We start from the raw sequence: 14,988 nt of genomic DNA, 5'->3' as shown, positions 1-14,988 counted from the left end.
GGTAGGGATTTGAACTCATGTTCTCATGTTTGTGCAGCAAGGCCTCTTACTGGCTGAGCTGTCTCCCTGGCTCCACTGTCCCCTTTTGTGTATGTGTGTCCCGAACCCCTGCCCCTTGATGGTGCTGTCCACATTTAGGGTGTGTCTTCTCACTTCAGTTAGATCAGTCTGTAAAATCCTTTACAGTATGCCTAGGTGATTCTGGACTGTTTAGTAGGCATTCAGTGTTGACTATCATGGGTAGTTAAGGTTTAGTGGTATATGTTACCCTATGAGGCTCTGACCTAAGCGAAGCATATAGTAAGCATGGTAAACTGATCCTCAGTATAGAGGGAACATGGCCTTCATGACCATGGAAGACAGCAAATTCCATAGCTGCCATGTCCTTTATGTTCAAGGTCATGGACTTTGCATATAGCTCATGCAGTCTCAAGATCCTTTACAATACCTAATGCAATGTAAATGCCACGTAAACACTTGCACCACTGTGCTGTTCAGGGAAGACTGACAAGAAGAAACCCTGTATTGGTTTTATAGAGAGGAAATTATTGAAGGGCTAGAAGAAAGCAATGCTTTAGTAAGAACTGGGGAGGGACTGAGCATCTACAGAAAGGGGAGGGCTTACAGTAGCGTGTGTCTGCACATCAAAGCAAGGGCCTTACTTTGTAGCTCTTACTGGCCTGGGACTCATGTTGACCAGAACAGCCTCAGATTCCTACACTGGCTTGCCTCTACCTCATGAGCCCTCCTTCTGCTGGAATTATTTTTTTAACTAGAGTTGGATAACTCCATATGACACAGTCTTAGGAGTATCACTCTGATGAAACCGTGACCAAAAGCAACTTGGAAAGAGATTATTTCGTTTTATACTTGGAGGAACCCCGAGGCCAGAAACTTGAGGCTGGAACTGAAGTTGAAGGCACAGAGGAATGCTGCCTGCCGGCTTACTCTTTATGGCTTCCGCATCCTGCTTCCTCATACAACTCAGGACCGCCTGCCCAAAGGTGGCACCCCTATCCTTGGCTGGGCCTACACATGTCAACCATTAATCAAGACAATGCCCTACAGAGTTCCTTCCTTACAGGCAACCTAGTGGAGGCATTTTCTCCACTGATGTTCCTCCTCCCAGGTATGTCTAGGTCTGTGCCAGGTGGACAAAACTCAACCAGAGCCATGAAAGATCTTTAGCCATTGAGCCATAAGTATGACCTGCCCCGCAGACATCTAGATGGGTAAATGATATTGCTATAAACTGCTCATATTTTTATGGTTCTTTGGCATGAAGTTTGTTCGTTCTGTTTTAAAGGTTTATTTTAAACTTTCATATGTATATGTTTTTACCTGCATGTATGGATGCGTATGCGCCTAGTGTGGGCAGTGACCTCAAGAGTCAGAAAAGGGGCACCTGATTCCCTGGCTGCTGTGAACCTCCATGTGTGCGTTAGGAACCAAACCTGGGTTGTCTAAGAGCAGCAAGTGTGTTTAACTCTGGGTCATGTCTCCAGCTTTCGGGTTTGGGTTTTGACTAGAGGGACAGTGAATTCTCGCCATTCATTGTACAGTGTCTTCAGAGCTGAGGAAAGAGAACGAGATGGTGAAGAACTCACTGCTTACCCGGCTCAACGCTAAGAAAGAACCCATCTGCTGTCTGATGTAGACCCGAGGTGGTGAGAGAAGCTAGGTGAGGGATGATGGGTGTAAGCTCACAGCCCCTCTGAGCTGGTCCACCCGAGGAATGCAGCTGCTGCATTTGGCCTTCCAGGGACCATCCTTCACCAGCGAACGCTCAGTGCAAGTACATTTTAACATTAGAGGGCAAAGACACGTGTGCGCACATACATGTAGAACTGGCCTGCAGTGGTTTCTGGGGTACAGAATCTGAATCCCAAGATGGCTGCCTGGGCTCTGTGTAAGCTCCCTCAGGGTGTTGCCATAGACACAAATAGGAGAAGTGGCAGACGAAAGTCCTGGAGTTACATGCAGGGATGGGAGAGGCAGCGCAGGGTGACAGCTGACCAATTACTGCAGACTGGACCTTCAACGCCCTGGGCTGGAGGCTGAAAGTTCAAGACTGAGGTGTGAGGCCTTTGGCTTTCTCCAAAGCCTTTCTTTCTTGGCTTAGCAATAGCTGCCTTCTTGCCTGCCCTAGGACACACAGCCTTTCCTCTGGCCATACACCCATTCCTTCGTGCTCTGTGGGACACAGTCCTGCTCTATGACAGACCCACAAGAATCCCCTCATTTAACATAAATTATTTAAGCATGCTCTGTCTTCAGTGTAGCCACCTGGGAGGAGCAGGGCTTGTCCCTTTAGCTCTCACGAGGACACAGCTCAACTATAACAGGTTTCTGAATGGTTGTCTGCACAACGGTTTTTCTACTGTGTGCTAGTACTTCCCCTGGTTGGTGAGAAAGCAAGCAGGGTAAGCCATCTGCTCTTCATTCAGCTGGGCTTGACTGACCCTTCCTTTGTCCCATACCTCAGCTTCCAATGACACGTTTCCACCGCCGATTTCTGTTTTTCTGCCAAAATCCAAATATGCAGCATACACCAGAGTTTAGCCTGGGCTTGTGCAAACGCTTGCTATGACTTCCTCATCCTGGACGTCCTTATACTGCAGGGCATATAGAGAGAACACAGACACAGGGTTTCAGACATCCTCTTCCTATAGACACACACACACACACACACACACACACAGAGGTATTCATACATAGAAGAAACATAATGTGCACATACACACACAGACATATCACAGACATATGAGAATATCCACAAACCCACGTACACACACAGATACACAAGACACACACACGTGCACACACAGTAAGACATGTATCTTAGCTCTTTGGTTGTTCATGGTTCTTCCTTCAGGCACTAGTGTCTGGACACAGATATGAATCTGCCTGAAGGTTGCTACTTTGAAGCATTAGAGGACAGGGGGCTTCACTTGGCAGAATCCCCAGAGACCATGACCATATTAGGGTCTTATGGGAACAGAGCCACCAGTAGACCCTAAGGCAATTGCACGGAAAAGCTTTACTGAGGTAGGTAGCATGGTTTTATGGCTTTGGTGGGCTACCAATAGCATTTAATATGAGCGGGGGTGGGGGTGGGGATTTTAGTAATTATTTATGGGTTAGATGAAGGTATCCACCAGAGATCAATTTATCCACTAAAAATGGAAGTAATGGCCAGCAGGCCTGGTGGTTCCCAGGGGGACATCATCCTTTGGAGAAACATAGAGCAATAGTTATCTAGGTTGGTGGGCAGAAGTGGGCTCTCCTTATACATGGCTAAGGAGGCTAAAGATGAAGTAATTCATGCCTTTTCTGCTTGTTTGCTTTTGGGAGGAGGGGTAGTCATTTCTTCTTGGGCCTCCCCAAAACAGCGGGGATGGGGGTTCTGGCATATCAGGTCTGTGTGGCGTACACATGACCTGTTATTGCTGGCATGGCCACGGTTTACTCTCAGAATCTCTGAGATCTAGAAAGTTAGACAAGAGGTCAGCTTGCCATGAACATCACTAATCTGGGACTTTGATAAGTGTGTGTGTGTGTGTGTGTGTGTGTGTGTGTATCCTTGAGGAGTGTTTTGGAAAACTGCAAAGCTGTGCAGGGGAGAAGAGGGCAAGTATGTTCCCAAAACTGTTCTCCTCTGCAACTGAGCCTACACACCCAACCTGTTCTCTTTTTGCCTTCTACATCTTGGTGCTATTTTACACGGTGCACCATATTGCCACCCCCGCCCCCCCACCCCGTTACTGGAATTACATACTCCAGGCAGACTGCTTTGTAAAGACAAAAGGTTTATTTTAGCTCATAGTTCTGAACATACGCAGCGTAGGGGTCTCATTTAGTAGTGATGGTGTTAGAGGCAAGATGGGATAGAGCAAGAAACAGGAGAGCGTGTGTGTATTTGTGCGTGTGTGCACGTGTGTGCATGTCTTTCGACTCTTAGCAATTATCAGAGTTCTACCCTCATCTAATTTTAACTAGATGATGACCTTCCAAAGATTCTACCTCTCTGTTCTGTGGCCAGTGAGGTTCCACCTTCTCAGTCAGTACCTCTCGTGGGAGATTAAGCTGGGTACCCAAGGGCATTCGGATTCTCAGTGCCGTCCTTGACCTGGGGATCTGGAGTCAGAAATTCACTAGTTCCTGATTCCAGTTCCCAGGCTTTGGGGCAGCAAGTCACAGATGGTCCACCACATTGCGTTTGGGACACCATGGAGGAGTTCTGTTGCCTTAAGGTCACTTGTATCTTGGCCTTGGCAATCACCTGCTAAGGTGACTTCTTTTACAGATGAGGTTGAAGCCTAAGCCTCCGATTTCCTGATTAGCCGAGCATTTCATGCAGGATTGTTTGCCCGCTGCTGAGCTCAGGGAAACCTTTGAGTGTTTAACATACCAGTTTGCTAAGAAAAAACATTTTTCTTTTCACTTTTAAGTTTAAAGACGAGATGTATTTGTTCTCTTCAGGGGGTCTGAGTCTTTGTGCATTTTCCCTTTAAGTGAGATCACCGAGCTGCCACTTCACCAGACTGAAGCCCAGCAATAACGGGACAGTTGAGCTAGCCTGGGCAGCCCTCTATGGGCTGGCCTGGCTTTTATTAGCATTTTTGAAATGCTGAAGGGAGTTGTGAACATTCTCCTTTTTGAGAAGCTTTGAGACCTCAGACTTACAGGGTGGGAATGAGGCCCTCAGTTCCCTTTGAAGTTGTTCTGCTGTGTGGTCTGAGTGAAGGAGAGGCATCATGTGTCCCATGTGGAGCCTGCCCTGGTGGGGTGCATTCCTGGCATACACGTGGTGTCACCACAGTATGTAAGGGCGGGTTAGTAAATTTCAGACCTTGGCCTTGAACTCACTCCCTTCCCCCCTAACCCTTCCCCATTCCCCCTCAGACACCTTGTTCCTTCTCTTTCCAGGAAGGTGGGGCCAGTGGGAAGCAGAGATGGGGTGGGAGGAGGAGGGTGGCATAAGGAAGAGGAGGCAGCAATTTGCAGCATGTGAGAACCAAGCTTAGGACATTGCTACGGAGAAAAAAGTGTTTCCTCAAGAGAGAGAGTAGGGTGATAGGAAATCATTGAGCAATATAGATGTCACAATGGAAGACAGAACAAGAAGGGCAATGAATGAACAAGCCAGTGGTCTGGTTCACCTTCCTGTGTTAGATCAAAGTGACTACCTTTTCTTCTCCTTCCTCTCTTCCCTCCCCTCTACCTCCCCTCCCCCCTATATAAACTTTACTTGCTTTACTCATACAATCCTAGGACAAACCCCATGGCTGTGTCTCACAGTAGGCTGGTGATTTATCGCAGACAATTTTAGCCACACAGCCAGTCATTGTGAAACTCTGCAACAGCGCAGTTTAGGGGATGGCATGCCTGCCCTCCGCAGGGCTGCTTCCCTCCAGTGCATCACACTGGGCTTAAAAGGAATAGGGTGACAGTCAGGAACCTCTAAGGGTAGGTGTTGCTCAATCTGGGACTGTTTACAGTGGAGAAGGACTGCTTGTTGGCACACAGGGAAAACACGGAATGGAGCAGGAACCCCTCATGCATTGCAGCCCTCTGAGCCTGAGAGAGAAGAAGAGCACAGGGCTCATGGGTTGAACCATAAAATAATCCATCTGCACTGCAGGCCTGAGAATACCCAGCGTGACAGTGTATATAAAAAAAATTCCTGGTTTATACTTAATACCAGTCTGCAAAAAATAACAGTCCAGCTGCATGAGATCATGGGGAGTGTATGCAGGGCCATATGCTCTGGGCTGAGCTGGTGCTGACAGACACTGTGAGGCTAAGGTCCTGGGACTCGGTTTCGGTAAGATGAAGAGGGGTGTGAGGAGCTGGGGCCAGAAGCAAGAGAGTAAGGAAGAGAAAGCATGAATTTATTTTAGCAGAAGAAATGATGGTCAATTGATGTTATCTTGAGGAAGGTCCAGTCGATTGCTCCTATACTGCTGTTTGTCAGGGAATGGCTACATTCTTTTATTTTGTTTCAATCTTCGCTACAGTCTCAGTTGGAGCTGGAAGCCCTATTTTTCCAAGGTAGGAAGGCGTGCTTCTGGTAAAGTAAGTAATTTAATAGTGCTAAAATCGTGGAGACAGTTTTTAAAAACTCAAGGTCTTTCCAGCTGCAGGGCCACCTCTACTGTCACCAGTCTGCAGGATTTTCACATTAGGAGGTCACTGGCGTCATCAACCGTGGTAAATTATATCTCAAATTAAGCTGTAACAAAACAACCGGTCTGGGCCCTGCTCCTGATACACTGTTTCTAGATAGCTAGGCTCACTTTGTAGCTCATTTCTTCTCTAGCAAAGAGGAGGGGCACTTGTCCAAAAATCCAATTAAATAAAAAATCTTGTGATTTGTCTTTGTCTCAGGCTTTGGTGAAACTGGAAGCTGAACTGTGATTGGCCATAACCATAGTGGCGCACCCCTGGCTGTAGGACACACATTTTGAGTCACCTAGGAGACACCTCTTATGCAACCCTCTGGTGCGGCATCTTTAGGTCCAATGAAAGGTTTTTCCCTAATGGTCTTCCCTCCAATACTCGTAACATGTATCATGGGTGGCAGAAGCTGGTAACCCCAAGAGGAGAAGGCAGCCGTTGAGGCAATAGAAATCATTGCCTCAGAGGTAGCAAAGGAATCAGTAGTGAGAATTCGGGTGACCAGGTAATTGATGGTGGCGGTGGAGAGAAGAGGCCCCGGTGATGATGGTGGAAATGGGAAAAGAAGGCAAAAAGAGGGCAGAGAACCAACAGAGACACTTGAAGACCTTGGACAAAAGAATGTGGATGAAAAGTTCCAGGGGACTGAAAAGTCCTAAAGGGCTGAGGGTCCCTGTATCCAGAGCCTGAGAGCCACCATACTAGTTGGGAGGTACTGGGAGTCCTGACTCCAGAGGCTTTTGTGTGGTTGCTGCTGCTAGAAGGCAATTGCCAGAGCAGCAGTCTGTTTAATTCTAGAACTTTCCACCCACTACCAATTATCTTAGCAGGCACCAAGGAGGCTCCTGTTCCTTTAAGATCCCTGGGTGTGTTCTGGTTATAAAACAGGGCCTAGGGTGGTAATTGTCAGTGACTTAATAAATAGTGTTGAGAATTTATTTAAAAGTCGGCTGATGCTGACTAGCTTTGCTCCTTAAATGGGAAACAAAGGTCTTTTATTCTCTTTCTCAAAAGCAGCTCAACTTTAAAAAAAAAAACAAAAAAACGTATTTTGCAATAGCTTTATTGAGAGGTAATTCACCTGCCATACAGTTGGGTGAAAATAAACAGTGTAGTTTTAGACACTTACAGAGGCACACACACTTCTTCCCACAAATTGTGAATATTTTATTTTCCTCATTGCAACTTTTCTTTTAAATCATAGAAAAGAAACAAACATTACACAGAACTGAGCAAAGATGAGGAGGCCCCACAATCCCATTGGCTGGGATCTTACCAAGCTCTCCGATCTCTATTTACAAACAGATGGCGTTACCTGGTTACCACCACCCAGCGCATTGTTTTATGTCTGCTTTTTTAAGTTGACATTTTCCATGCTGTTACTTTGCAGTTTTAACGGTCCGTGATATTCTCCCACACTGATGTGCGATAATTTACTAACCTAGTCCCTTCGTTGAACCATTAAGGTTTTCTTTTTTCAAAATTATAAATAATGTTTTAGTCAACATCTTTGCACATAAAGTGTATTTCCCTTGTTGGAAGTATTTCTCTGGGCTGTAGTCCCCAGAGTGGAGTACTGGGTTAAGGAGCATGCGCATATTATATTTTTCTATCCCAGCCCTTATCCCACTCTCTTTATTTCTGAATAGGTGACACTTTCCTTTTAAAAATATGGCTTGGAGGGTTCCTGTACTCTTTCAGCAAGCAAGCAAGTATTCACACACACACACAACAAATTAGATACAAAAAGTCATCTAATATTACTAGGGTTTAGAGTTCATTATGTAAGACTGATCCTTCCCCTCCCCCTAAATTTTCTGTGAGGCCAAACGCATCTATTTCTGGAAAGCTGGGAAAGATTGTCCTTTATGTGTCCCACCTGGTGGCTTAAACAACTTTATCATTTCCCTTAGAAAATTATTCCCATGGAAAAGAATTCCTTTAACCTCCTGACCTTTATTGGCTGCTGTCAGCCTGGGGCAGACTTTCTTTCCAGCTGTTCTTAAAAGTCACTTCAGCAACATTTAACCCTTTGAAGAGCCACAGTGGGGGGTGGAGGGGAAACAAGGGCAGGGGGGATGGGAGGGAATTGCTAAGGATTAGGAAGGGGGAAGGGCGAAAGGAGGAATTGCACCTCTGTACCCTGGGAGGAGCTGGGGTATCCCACAGAAGTCAAACAAAGTTCTCGGCCTCAGCTTGCTCTGTTAATAACAGTTCAGGAAGTTGCAAGGCCTTCGGTTCCACACAAGGAGGGTTGTCAGTTAAGGTTTCTCCAGGCAGGAAAGCTTGGCAGGGCTCCTGAGGACTCAGCTTCCCAGAAACAAGTTTTGAAGGTCAGGATCTGTGGCCTTTCTTAGTTGTTATCTAAAGTGATCCAAGAGCCCTTCTGGATTTATAATAGTCTTTAATACGATGTTTTTGGATTGTAAGCTACAAAAATACCCAAATCCATCTAGCTTAAAAGAGTTTATGTGTCATGGTTGAGTTCAGGCTTGGTCATACAGGCCTAGCAGGGGACGGGGTTGGGTTCCTTCTTTCTCTTAACTATAGAGCCTACATGTAGACTTCATTGTGACTGGATAAACTAGGGGTCCAGACTTACTTCTGAACCAGTTATCATGCTGGGGTGTGCAGTTCTGTGGAATGGTAAACCTTGGGTTTGACTCTCAGGGGAAGGCAGTCAGCCATGCTCCCTAGAATTGTGACAACCCCTCAGATCTAAGGCTTGTACCTCCTGGGCTTGTACCACTTGTCATGAACTGTAAAAAAATAAAATAAAAAGATTTTGCTCCAAAGTATTTGGGAAATTGGAGCCACTGCTAAATTCCTGAAAAACAAAAGTCAGGCTCCATGCATGGGAATTATTGTAATGAGAAAGAAGGGATCAATTGTTCTACATGCAAGACTAGGAAACCAAACAAGCAAGGTAAAGCCACACCTGGGTCTAGCAGAGGAGGCAGGACAGGCAGAGAGAAGGAAGTGAGTCCTCAGTCAACCAACTATAGACAAGAGGCCTGACTAGACATTTTCTCAAAACCTTCTTCTAGACTAGGTGGCTAGAAGGTATTTTGTTGGCGAGACTTGTTAAAACATTTGGTTGAATTCCAGAGTGGAACATCCATGACTTATGACTAGACCAAATGTGGCTAACTTAAGAAAAGGAAGTGTGGACCTGAAGCTGCCAGGGCTCAGACAACCTTTGGCTTCAAAGAGACAGTTAGCAGATGTCAAGGGCCAGGGCCACGGCTGTAACGCTGAGTGCTAGCTCATGGGCATTCATTTATCCTTGTACAACACTGGCTACTGTCCATATGTTTTCAGTTTTGCATATAAGTAGCCATTTCAAATACAAAAGCAAAGAGAGGCAACTCCTAGGAGGCTGAATGGTAACTCTAAAGCTGGAGGTTTTCCAGTGGGTCAGCATCTGGAGGCCTGGCACTGGGGAGGATATTAGGGTGTCAACTAGCCAGCCCTCCACGTCCCTCTCTGAGTGGTTAAAGAAGGTGAGGGAGACATGAGTGTTGACCCAGAGACATCCAGAGGTGCCTTCCTTCTGTCGGCTCCCAGTATGCTCTTCCTGGTTTCCCAAATGTCTTCCTGCATCTTTTGTCTAGCTGCCAGATAGAAAGTACGCATAGGGCCATTAGAAGGCTACATCTGGAAGTGGCTCCAAGATAGGAGGGAGGGAGCTGAGGGAAAAAACAGAAAGCCAGGAGTGAGGCAGGAGGGATTTTAGGTTCTGGAACAACTCCCATAGCCTCTAGAGGCAGGGCTCAGGACATCCCAAAGTCTGGCTACGGGGTCCATCCTGTCAGTAACTCATCTTGAGGCCTTCAAGAACAACCAAACGTACGGGCTTTGGAGGGCTAGTATTGGAGTTGGCGGGTAGACATTTCCCCTGGCTCTTCCATCCAGGTGCTCCCACTCAGGTGCTCCCATCCAGGAAGTGCTTTCCTTCTGGCCAGAGGGCCTTTCATTTGTTGGATCCCATTAGCTGAGTGAGCCAGTCAGGTGAGCTCATCCAGGTAGTCTAGAAGCCAGGGCTAAGCAGCTAATTGGTCACTCCAGTGTCAATAGGCCATAGGTGTGACCTCCTGCTGGGGTATTTGTATTTCATTTATTTTTATGAGAGTACACTGTTGCTGTCTTCAGACACACCAGAAGAGATCTCATTACAGATGGTTGTGAGCCATCATGTGCTTGCTGGGAATTGAACTCAGGATCTCTGGAAGAGCAGTTAGTGCTCTTAAGCTCTGAGCCATCTCCCCAGGCTATTTGCATTTTATAATGCACCGACCCTTGAAAGAATGGAGCTTTAAAGGCAGTGGCCTCTCTCTCTCTCTCTCTCTCTCTTTCTCTCTCTCAAGTGAGGATTCGGGGTGTGGCAGGTTGGAGTAATTGGTGAGGTTCGAGAGAGTGGGAGTGGGGGAAATTAGTTAAAATTCATCATATTTTAAATCTGCACTTTCCCTCACTGTATCAAAGGGCACAGGCTGTATGACTTATTTAAGATTTTCACCCAGAAGGGTCCTTGAGGAGCATGTGTAGGACTTAAAACAACAAAAAACCCAACATTTCAATCACAGTCGTTCTCTTGTAAGCTAACGGAAATGCCGACTAGACAGTGCGACTGTCTTTGGATAAAACCTGAGATTTTAGGAGCATGATACAATGAGTGTGAAGCCAGTAGACCAACACCCCAAGTCTCCTTAGCAATGTGAGGTTACCATCCCTGGCTCTTGGTCTTCACAAAAGGACCCCCAACCCCCCAGCCCCCACCCCAGGGCTCAGCACCAAAGTAGAAACACCATCTGAGACTAGTCTGGCTGGTTTCATGCTTTTGTTGCTGGTGTTTAGATCTGGAAGATGATAAATGCTCAATAAATGGTTGTTGAATTCTGCTATTGGGATCTGCCATGTTGGGAAAATGATGAGCACTGGGAGGAGTCTGGGGCAGTAGAGTCAGGTGGGGTCTGGAGTCTGACTAGGGCTTTATTTGCCTAGCTCTTGGCTGAGACTAAAAGTAAACCATCCCCTGCCTGTCACAGGGCTGTTGTGGGAAAGTGAGAAGTTTGGAAAGTGCATCTGTCTCCATGGGCTTGACCATTTACTTCTTCACACTGATCTAAATGCGACTGGTAGTGGTAGTATTGTGTGTGTGGGAGTAGAGAGGGTTTAACGGCACACGCTAATTATCTCCAAGGTCCATCAATAAGTAATGGAGTGGGCCAGAGACCTATTCAGAGCGTAGGATATAAGCATGTCCTTTCCTTTCCTTTCTTCCTTTCTTTTTTTTTTTTTTGCCACAACCGTGCACAGAAAGGTCGCCAGCAGCACAGGACATTTCAGAAACCACCACGTAAGTCCCGGTCCAGCTCTACAGGAGAGCATCCTAAACTATCTGGAGACGGGTGTGGGCACACTCTTTTCATCTCAGGCAGGCACGTCTCTTGTGTTTGAGGACAGCCTGCTTTACAGAGTATGTTTCAGGACAGCCAGGGCCCCGCCGGGAAACCCTGTCTCACAACAACACACAAACAAAAATGTATAAAATTAAAATAATCTGTAAAACTTTTTTCCCCCTCTGGTACCACATAAACTAGATGTGGTGGGGCAAGGCCAGCCTAGGCTAGAGAGACTCTGTCCAAAAGAAAACCAAAAGGGGCAGAAATAGAATTTTATTGTGCGTAACTAGGCCAATATTTTTAAAGAGAATCCAGTGTGGTGACTTATGCCAGTAATCCCACTAATGAGACAGGAATATTGTCATGAGTTCGAGGCCAGCTGGGACTAATGAATGGTACCTTGTTAAAAACAAAACAAACTGAAACAGACAAACAAAAAACCAAAACAGAAGCTAAGGTTAGAATCCAGCCATTTTTCACCAAGCCAGACATCAAAAAGATTTGGAAAAACAAGAAATTGCCTTCCCTCCTGATTTGAAAATTAGTTGCCATAAAAAGCTTTTTATGTGACACAGTTACAAAAATGGGTTATTTTTTAAGCAACGTAGACTTTTAGATTTTTCACATGTATTTAACTGAGCCGGGATATCACGTAACTCAGGCTTCCCCCAAACCTCATCGTATGTAGCGAAGGATGGCCCTGCGCTTCTGACCGCCCTGCTTCCACCTGCAGAGCTGGGAACGCTGTGCATTCAGCCAGCTGGCCCAACTGCAAGTCCCTTCAAGGTTGTTTCCACAAAGGTAGTGTTGACAATTAAGTAAAAACCCTTCAGAGTTCTAGATTCTCACTACTTTTAATGAATATAAAACGTATGGTTCCTTGTTGAAAGTTTTGAACTGTTAATCCAGAATAGGCAAGTACCATCTTACAAATTAATAAAGATAAGGCAGGATCCCAGCAGGGAAAACAAAAAACAAAAAACAAAACAAAACAAAAAAACCAACACACACACACACACACACACACACACAAAACCCAAAAAACATAAAAGGCCAAAGGGTAACTAACAAGAAAAAGCAATCATGCATGGGAAGATGGATTTAACATTAGCCAGAGAATACCCTTTGTGTCCTTGAGTGTTAGGATTGAACGCCGGTGTGTGTTTGTGTGTGTGTCTTGTGCACATCAGGTACGCTTTCCATTCCTGACCTACACCACCAGCCCTGACATAGATTTATTTTATGTCTACTATGCTAGCAGAATATAGACAGTCAAAGAACAGTGGGTGCGGGTGGACTGAAAGGCCAGAGAAGCATCCAAGGGTGGAGAGGGACCGGACAAGTACAGTTGTCTGTTAAGCACTGCAAGGTAGCCTCTCGGTGAAATGGACAGTGTTTATGGTACAGCAACCCCACCTTTTCAAACACAAACAAAAGTCACTGCCGAGCAGAATCATCTGGTCGGCACGCCAACCCGTTGATCGCTGCCTTCTGCAGCACGACATACCTGGAAGGCCTCTCCGGAGGTGTACATGCTATGAACATGCTACTGAATGAACATGTTACTGAACAGGTTACTGGAAAGGAGGGTGGGAGAGCAGGGATTCGTCGTGCAATATTATGCATATCCGTTAATGATATTGTTAAAGTGATTCCTTTGCAAGAGCACATGCAGCTGCGGTGGTTTTTGGCATTGTCCCTTTGTGGCAAACTCCGAGAACGGAACAGCCTGAGACTAAGAATTTCTCCTCTCATAGCTCTGGAGGCTTGAAATCCGCCCACGTGGAGGTGTGGACATAGCTTGTTCCTTCCAGAGGTTCTGAAGGTCAACTGATGTCTCTCTCCAAGCTTGAAGTAGTTTGCTTAATTTTTGAACATTTCACCAAAACTTTTCCTTTCCTTTCCTCCTCCCCCCCTTTCACAGGTAAATCACTCTTTTGATTAGGCTAACAGCCCTTGGATTTAAGGCCTACCTTCAACCAAGGTTACCCAATTCTAGCTTGATTATATTTTTCAAGGCTGTTTCCCAGGTTCAGGGTAGGCATGAGCTTTGAGGACGCACTATCCACACAATCCTATATATCGAACCCGTGTGAGAATTGTTGGTTATGTAGGGGTGGAAAAGTATGATGAAGCCCCCAGGGGTCAGCAAACCAAGAAGAGATGGGTCTTAATGGGACTAAGGACTGTGAAAACACAGGAACAGCCATCCTTGGATCTAGATGTAGAAGAACAGCAGAAGCTTCTAGAACAGAACCAAACCCCCAGAGATGCATGGTTTCTCTGGAGAACTCGATTGTGCGGATGCGTACATGTCTGTGCTTATGGGTGTTAATCCTCCAGTGCTATCTATGTACCTTGTGTATGCACATGATGTCTAGTTGTCTGCAGAGGCTGAAAGAAAGTGCCAGATTCCCTGAACTGGAAGGGTCAGAGTTGTGATCTACCCTGTGGGTGCTGGGTACCAAACCTGGTTCTTCCGCAAGAACAGCAAGTACTCTTAAACACTGAACCATCAATCTCTCTAGCCCTTCCTCCCCTTTCTGCCTTTTTCTTTTTGAGAAAGGGCTTCTCACCAGCCTGCAGGGTGGCTGCCCAGGGAGCACCAGGGATCTGCCTCTCCAGTGTAGAGATTACAGTGGAGTACCACCCTAGCTGGCATTTTCATGTGGGTATTGGGATTTGAACTCAGGTCCTCTTGCTTACGAGGCAAGCACCTTACTGAGCCATTTCCCCAGATCCTTCTGGGGAATTCTTCAGTCATAGTCTGGTCTTTCAGTATGTTTGGAGCTAGAATTTATAGGAAACATTCCAAAAGAGCCAAAGCAGAAATTCATTGCTTTAGGTAAATGGAAATCTCCTTTGAAGAAATGAAATAAAGCAAAACAAAAGAAAACCTTTTCACTCAGGCCTCAAGAGCTTTCACAAAGTTCTTCAAAGGTGAGATAAGAAAGAATGTATGAGTTGGATTCTGTTGCTGTAACAAATTTCAGAGTCAAAAGGACTTGTAACGAGGCTCATTTTGGCTCCCAGCTCCGAAACTCTCTGATTAGTTGTCTCTGTTGCTCTTGGTCTGTGGCAGCACAAGTCATGGCAGGAGAATGTGACTGGCAAAGCTGCTCACCTCACAGTATTTAGGAAAAGGGCTGTGGGGAGAGAAACACCCAGGTCCCAATCATATGTCTCCCGAGGAGTAATTTTCTTTCACTGGGCCCCACCTTCTAAGGCTCCGCCTTCTCTCAATAGTACAAAAGGCTGGGATAAGGTGGGGGTGGGGGTGGGGGGCACTTATGCAAGCACAGCGACATAACTGTCACACTTGTAGGGGGAGGAAGCAAAGCAAATCTGTGTGAAAGAAGGCAAACAAGGGCAGGAGATAATGGGACAAAATCCCTTAACTTAT

Source organism: Micromys minutus, assembly GCF_963924665.1.
Source record: "Micromys minutus genome assembly, chromosome: 3".
NCBI classification, from domain to species: Eukaryota; Metazoa; Chordata; class Mammalia; order Rodentia; family Muridae; genus Micromys; species Micromys minutus.
The sequence above is the reverse complement of the archived record's forward strand: the minus strand, read 5'-3'. Positions refer to the sequence as shown.